Here is an 8,015-nt window from a genome sequence, read left to right as displayed (position 1 = left end):
ACCCTTCCCGGGAGGACGCTGCGACCTCCAGGCCCAAAGGGCGTTAACGCGGCGTGCGCGGGCGGCGGCAACCGCCAATGGGGTCCCTGACTAGGGTCTCCACCCAGTATTGTAAGGCCGAGGCCCTTAAGGTTCCGCATCAAACCTCCAAATATACAAAAAACGTTTTCACCACCACCCCCGTCAGACGCCCGACCGTCACCGCCATGAAACGCATGGCAGGCACAGCGCACAGCGGTTTAGGGCAAGCTCCAGTGCGCCGGCTCGCAACTTTCTGCGATGTCTCCGACAGGCATGCGCCTGAGGCCGTTCCCGTTCTTTAGACGCGTACCGCAAAGCGCGATTAATGTTGAGGTATGTAGAGCTTGGGAAAGGTTTCCGAAGGGCGACCTTGCTGGCGTGCAGGATTTTCAAGCCGGCCGCTTCGAGGTCACCGTCAAGAACAGGAAGGCAGTTCAGCGCTTTCTAGAATCGCCTGTGATCAACGTGCGCGACACCGCGGTCCGCTTCGCCTACCGCGGCACAGCAAATACTGTGCTGCGTATCTTTGGTTTCCCAGTGGACGTAGCAGAAAAGGAGCTCCGAGAGGTGTTCGAGAAGTGCGGGCCGGTGGAGAGCATCGTCACTGAGCACGACCCGGAATTCAAAGGCGTTCCCAGCAGCAACCGAAGCGTCCGGATGGAGATGAAGAGACCTGTGCCTAATTTCCTGGAGGTGGCCGAGTTCACTGTACACTGCGAGTACGACGGTGTCGCGCGCGTCTGCCGGCGCTGTGGTTGTAGTGACCACGTGCGGGTGGTGTTCGACGTGCCCTTGTGGTCGCGCTGTGGGGTGTTCGGCCACGCTTCGTGCAGCCTGCCTTGCCCCCAGTGCGGTGCAGACCACGCAGCGACAAGGTGCGGCTTTCAGACGTTCGTGTCCGTCTCCAGGCACGCAACGGTGACTGCCTTTGCAGCAGCAGGTGCGTCACCACCCGTCCAGCCTGCCGCCAGGGAACCGGCCGAGAGCCTGCTGCACGTGGTGACCAACCAGGTCGCTGCGAACCAACCGGAGGACCAGACGAGCGGCAGCCTCAACCAATCCGAGGACAAGGAGTTCACTCCAATCACCTGGAGGAAGCGAAGCATGCCGCAGCTACGACTTGACCACCACCGCACCAAGATTGCACCGCACAGCATCCGCGGGCAGCGGGACGACTTCGAAAGCCGCTACGAGGGCCAAGAGGCGAAACGAGCGGACGCCATCGCCGTCGTGCGGAAGCAAGGGTGCCTCTGTCGCGCCGTGTGTGCTATCATAGCCTCCTTTATACACTCAAAGGAAGCTATGGTGCTATGCAGGAGAGGTGGGGGGGCCTTCCCAGACCGGTGTGACTGCGCGGGAGGGGGCAACAGCCCCTTGACCCAACATCACCTAGACGAACTTAAGGCCTCTGCGCTGAGAGCTGACGTCACAGCAACGTCACAAGTATGAGGCCGGTGTCGTGACGCGGCTCTGCTCCTCTGCCGTGGAAGTCGCGACGGGGCGCGAGGAACCGGTCTGCTCCAATCATGCCTTCCTTGAAACCCTGGACGGGAATCCGGGAAGCCACTGCACGTGGTTCCGGCAGGAGCGGTCAGTCGCCTTGCGTGTCCGATGGTGTGCTCACGGCTTATTTGGCTGCCGTCTATTTCTTCTGTGCGCGAGTCCTGTGATGACGTTTTGACATTAACGCAAAAATGCCGAACAAATGTTGTGTGCCTCAGTGCCGAGGTAACTATAAAACGGGACCAAAGGTTCATGTGTTTAAGTTCCCGCAAGATAAAGTGCTGCAGCAATCATGGATACGTGCCATTCCACGAAAAAATTTCGTCCCTTCTGAGCATTCCAGGGTAAAAGATGAATAATTTTTTCCATTCGTTCTCTTTTGTAGCTTGAAATTGTAGCACCGCCAAACTTTCAAAATGTTTGGAGCACCTTCTAAATGTGTATTTAATATTTGATCACGGGTTCCTATTTGTAGCAGGCTGTTACTTATATTAGACAAATATTTCTTTTTTAGGTCTGTGAGCATCACTTCACAGACGACGACATCGTACGAGAGGCGTCATATGTCGACGATCGATGCTACAGGTCGAGTTACGACAGCAGAGTTGTCGCATCTGCGCCTTCGGTCAGGCGCAATTCCATCATTATTTCCAGGCTGCCCTAGTTACCTATCAAGCACAAAGACTTTAAGAGAGGAGCCAGAGGCGAAGCGAACGCGCCTGGAAGCTGCTTCAATGCAAAGAGCAATTTCTGAGTCAATTCAGACATTTCGCAATGCCGAGGAAGCGGACAAAATCACCACCTTAAGGGAGCTTGCTAACGAAGCCAGAAGCCATAAGTCACAGTTCGGGCATATAATTGAGACCAGGGAGCGTCTCATGTTGGTGCACATCGTAGGGGACGAGGCTCCGTGGATTAAATATTCAATTGTAGTAAAATAAGACCTCAGTATCACATTGTTCTTTGTGAAGAAGCCGCTCACAAGACTGGGCCCTAACTTGCCCATTCCGAGTGCAGCCATAAGCATAAGAGAAATAATAGAACTCCTCCAAAACGTTGAGAATTGGGATAAGAGCTTAAATTCAAATTCTGGCGATGCAAACGAAGACATCGGTGACACTATTCGCCTACTGCTGAGCAAGTTTTCCACGACACCAGCCGACAACCAAGCCAAAGCGATAGAATTCCTGAGCGAGCAGCTGAACCTGCTTTTTTTTTGAAGAAGGAGCGGAGACGATACTCCGTTGAATTCATGGTTTATCGCTGCATTCTTTTTACGGTATCACCGCATGCATATAAGTACATCCGCAGCTATGGATATGTCACCCTGCCCCACCCTATGATCATTTGGCCGATATGTTCGGCATTCGGTATGAACCCAAGGCTGGAACATCATGGTCCTACATTCCTGAATTATGTTACAAAGAGGATCTCGGACCTCAATGATCGCCAGAGCTTCGTTACCTTGATGGTCGATGAAGTCCATTTTAAACCATATTTTGATTACAAAGGGGGCAATATAACTGGTGCAGCACTGAATTTATCGGAAGTCGCTACCAGTGCTTTCGTCTTCATGGTACAGAGCATCGCATTCCCTTTCAAGGCAGTGGCCCACATCGTCCCAGTGCACAAAGCCGATGGGGAGTTTCTGCACAATTTACTGAAAGATGTGATATGTGGGCTAGAAAACATTGGCTACAGAGTTTTATGTGTAGTCAGTGACAATCATTCAGTGAACAGAAAGACAATGTCTTAGTTTGCAACGCCGCCAACAAATGCAATTTTATATCCGCACCCCTCTGACCCATCAAGGCCTCTCTTTTTTTGTAATTGATCCAGTGCATATACTCAAATGCATCCGAAATAATTGGCTCAACCAAAAAAAAACGATTAGCTATGCTTTTATTTTCCTGATTTCAATGAAAATTCCAACCAAACCAGCCTCCACGCATGCGCACAGCATCGTTTGCTACAATCAAAGAAGCTTACAAGCTGGAGAGTGATCAGCTTTTGAGGTACGGTTACTCGCTCTCTAGAAAAGCCTTGTACCCGTCTAGCCTTGAGCGGCAGAATGTAAAGTTCGCCTTGCAGATTTTTAATGACTCCCTGCCACCAGCGCTTCGTGCTCTTGGAGAAACACACAACTTACTCTTTCCTGAAGATACAGCGAGTTTCATTGAAGTTATAGCAAAGTGGTGGAAGGTTGTAAATGGTAAAACCCCATGGAAAGGAAAACGACTGAATAACCCATTTCAAGAGCCAGTTTTTCCTTCGGAGGATGACATGAAGGTGGCTTTTCTCTACAACATTTTGGACTGGCTTGATTCTTGGAAAGAAGAATCTCTACAGCGGGGTGCTCACAAAGGAAACCCATGCTTCTCTTCATCAAACAACCCATGCACTGGTTGAAGTGAGCAGGTATTGCTTCGATGAACTGCAGCTTTCATACGTCCTGCTCGGCAAGTTCCAGACGGACAGCTTAGAAGACTGCTTCGGGATATACAGGCAACTTGCTGGCTCCCAATATTATGTTTCTATTAGGCAAGTTTACGAGAGCGAAATTAAATTACGGCTGCAAAATACTTTGCCCACAATCTCAAGTGCTTGCGGAATGGCTAGCTCCTTCGATGAGCAATGGGAAGATCTGCGAAAGCAGATTGAAACACCGCATCCTAGCTGCAACGTTGTAGTTACGAGAGATGCCTTGTCAAAAATAGAAGACGTTATCCCCGTCCTTGTATAGGTGGCAGGATATGCAGTCTACGCGACTCTCAAGAAATTGCACGAAATGTCGGGCAGCATTGACAGTCGACAAGACTATCACTGTCTCTGCAGCTCAAAAATACTATCACTTGGTGAAAGATATAGGCTGAGGTGGCCTCATTTTCCCAGCGTTGTTTGCTGTAAATCCTGTTACCCACAACTATGTTGTTGTTGAACAAGTGCACAAGAAAGCGGAGTTCTTGAGGAACCCGAACCAGCGCCGTCTAGTCACCGAACTCACATTACAGCCGCTTGCAGATCAAGAGTCATCAGATTTTGACATCTGCGAAGATGGGCACACAGTTGAGCTTCTGTTGAAGCATGTGTTGTGGAGCAGTACCAACATTATGCTCAAAAACTTCTGCCGCAAGCTTAACAATGATGTAGCCAATGCAAATGCTAAGGCTAAGGAAAGAAAAGCTGCAACGCTTTCAAGGAAGGGAAAAGTTGTTTGTTTGTTGCTGGTGACTTTTAAATGTATATATTATTCCGTGTCAAGAACAGTGCTACAATAATTGAAATGTAAATAAATGTTTTGTACGTGTAAATCTCTCCACTGATGTCTCAACTTGAGTAAAAACAATCTTTTGCAGCCAACTGTGCTGCTGCCTCATATCCTCGAGCAGTAAAAAAGAAACATGCACGTTCCTCGAAAAAACCGGTGAGGCCCCATCCCTGTGACGTCACTGGAAGAGCACTGAGGCCTTACATTCGTCTAGGTGGTGTAGCTTGACCGTGACTGCATTCATGGCGCGTCGTGGTCCTTGTCCGGACAGGACTTTCGCCCCAAAACAAAAACTCTCCCCCCATCTGAGAGGGAGAGGGGGCCTTGCCGGGGGCCGCAGATGGATGATGATAGGCTGATGGATTGCGTGATCCTGGAACGGGGCAGTTTCGGATGCCAAGTTTCCTTTCTATCTGACAACGGCAAGATAAAACTGCCGTTATCACGCAGGATTTCACACATTCTTATTTTACTAACGCGGAACGGTACAAAGATTTTGTAGAAGTAAATTGGAGCTAGATACCTTAAAATATATCACATTTCCTAGTTCATTTGCCAAGGAAATTAGCGCCCTTGAGCAGTTTATACCTTTCGGCAGTGAAAGCAAAATATTGCTTCGTGATGACTCGATCTCAACACTGGACATCACGTATACTTTTCCCAGAATTAATACAACTTGTTTCCAGCTGCAGCAAATCCGCATTCTTATTTCTGTATAAAAGGGAAGGCGGAAAATTTGGAAAAGGCACTTCGTCATTGATGAATTGCAACTACAGCATCAACAAAAATTCGTGATGTTTTAATTTGTGACTGCATGGCCTAAAGATTTTTCTTTATTTTTTATTGAGCTCACAACAGCAGCGATGAGGTTTTTTGCTTTCACGCAAAAATCCGTTTGACTGGAAAAGGGTACGGTGACAGATAGGAAGGCCGCCTTCCTATCTGTCACCGTTCCTAGCTTTGTTGCTCCGACAACGGTTTGATACTTTAGCTGAATTGTTTGCAAGTGTGAAAGCCCTGATGTACAAAGGACAATGTCTGCGGCAGCTTGTCCTTCTCGGCTCTTACCGGAATCCGTTTTTGAGAGAAATTGCTGTTAATCGATACTCGTGTATATTTCGGCGGTGATCTACTGGAATCTTACGAATAGCTTGAAAGATGTCGATTTTTTGCATAAAGAATAAGAAATTAAATACAACACATGGCATGAACAGCGTGGTTTATTTGTTTTTTTTTTTTTTAAAGGACGCACATCAGTAATAACTTCACCTTTATCAGAAGAATCATAACCAAGCTTTGGCCCTCAGTCACCTATCCAATCCAATAATTTCCACAAATTAATTGCGAATGTGCCAAGGGCTGCTTTTTTGTTGCTCGTATCTTCTGTGACTAATGCCACTAGTTTATCACTTCAAAGAGTTTCACACACTTGCGCGTCTCACCACCAACATACACTGCTGTGCGACAATTCTTATCTGTTTTTACTGACCACTAGAATAAAGATTTTGGCGTAGCAAGACCAAGTCATAAGTGTCTCGTCGAGGATATTCACTCACCCATCAGTTAAATTATGCTTCACTCGTATGTACTTCGAGTAGAGCAAAGCTCGTAATTTAGGCTTTGCAGCTCTGCATGCAGTGGTTAGACCATTTGATTTTCTTCCGCAGTGGATGCTGCTCTTCTCGTCGGTTTGACTTATTGACTGCATTGATAAGCAATCCGGATAATTGGCTTTCTTTCATTTGCAGAAAGTTTTATGTTGTCTAACCAAAATCTCTTCTGTCAACGCGTCAGATTAGGAATAAAGGCTCCAGTTTATGATAAATTCGCATAGTACTGCTCGCTTTCTCCCACCAGTGGCTGTTTCACACCAGACGCTAAACGAAAGCGGAACGTTGCCCAATATTGGCTGCAATATGTCACGCTAATCGACTTTGAAGCATTATATGCGCCTCTTGTTTTTTTGCCGGCTCTATAAACGTACTCTAGGTAGAATAGTGCAGCCGCATAAGATGAAGCTTTTGCTCAGTTTCCCCTCAAGTCCATTAGATGGCAGCACGAATATATCTCGCATAAAAATATTGTGTAGCTTTCACGAGGAAACCTATACATAAACAATGTCGCCTGCAAGAAGGCTTTTATTCTGATAAAACAGCTTACATAAGACAGATTTTTTTTGCCATTTTCTTTGACCTAAACTGTGATGTAAATTAAATTTATTGCATTTAGTCTGGCGCATTTGTGTGACCTGCCTCCAGCGAAGAAACAGGTGCCCCGCGACTGACCCAGGAAAGCCGAGTTCGAACTCGGCCGCCGCAGCCGCGCTTCGATGGAGAAGAGAAGCAAGGTGCCCCTTGTGCAGTCAGCGAACGATGAGAATCTCAAGTAATGGAAATTATTGGAAGCGCACAACTACGACGCCTGTCGTAGCATGAGCTGTTTGGGGTGTCAAACCATTTAGAATTCTCAAAACAGGTGGTGACACTTACTCTCCACGTTTTGGTCGAGGCTTACTGTAGTCTTTTCAAAGCAAAAATGAAGCCCAAACTTAAAGCAAGCACTAAAAAAGTGAAATCACATCAAATGTTTTTTCTACGTTTCACTTGTCCGCTGAAAAAAAAAAGCATTAAAGGGGCCCAAAACAGCCTTAGCGATACAGTTTCCCTATGCCTAGTATGTGAAAGAATGTCGATGTAAGATAACCTTCCCGCAAAAATTTTTTAAATGCGGCATTTGGAAGCAGAATTATTTGCAATCAAATTTTGAATATCTGCGCCTTCGCGGCTTTCCTCCTCTTTTCAACTTTTTAGCGCGCTCAAAGGCTGGCCCTCCTCCAAGGCCTCGCCCACTGACACGTCACAACTGACGCATCTGCGCTTTTGCTTTTTTTGCTTAGCGCCGCACGCCGCAACTTCCGTTTTGTCGCGCTTGCTTGCCGACGCGCCGCCGGGGTCCTCTTGTCGTCTGCTTCATCGTCATCGCCCTTCGGCACGAACTAGCAAGTTTTGTTGCCACGCTATACATCCCTGGCGTTGACCTCACCTTCGATTTTGTGTTACGTCGTGTGCGCGACGGGTGCAGAACAGTTCTGGGCTAGACTGGTCACTCTCTTGAGTTCGCGAAGGCAGTTATCGAAGCGCTGAATTGTTGTTGTTGACGGGACATGAGCGGGAGGTTGTTACAGTGTGCAGTCCCTGGCTGCGAAGGTATTGCTAGTGACGGC

At 47.8% G+C, this 8,015-nt stretch overlaps 1 pseudogene; it reads left to right on the top strand.

Annotated features, from left to right (window-relative positions):
• The first annotated feature begins 1,715 nt into the window (after window positions 1-1,715).
• Window positions 1,716-6,486, top strand: LOC146183996 (uncharacterized; annotated as a pseudogene).
• Window positions 6,487-8,015: the final 1,529 nt, after the last annotated feature.

The sequence above is a fragment of the Amblyomma maculatum genome, chromosome 7 (assembly GCF_055883805.1).
Source record: "Amblyomma maculatum isolate TAMU_Amacu chromosome 7, ASM5588380v1, whole genome shotgun sequence".
Taxonomy (NCBI): domain Eukaryota; kingdom Metazoa; phylum Arthropoda; class Arachnida; order Ixodida; family Ixodidae; genus Amblyomma; species Amblyomma maculatum.
The sequence above is the reverse complement of the archived record's forward strand: the minus strand, read 5'-3'. Positions and strand labels throughout refer to the sequence as shown.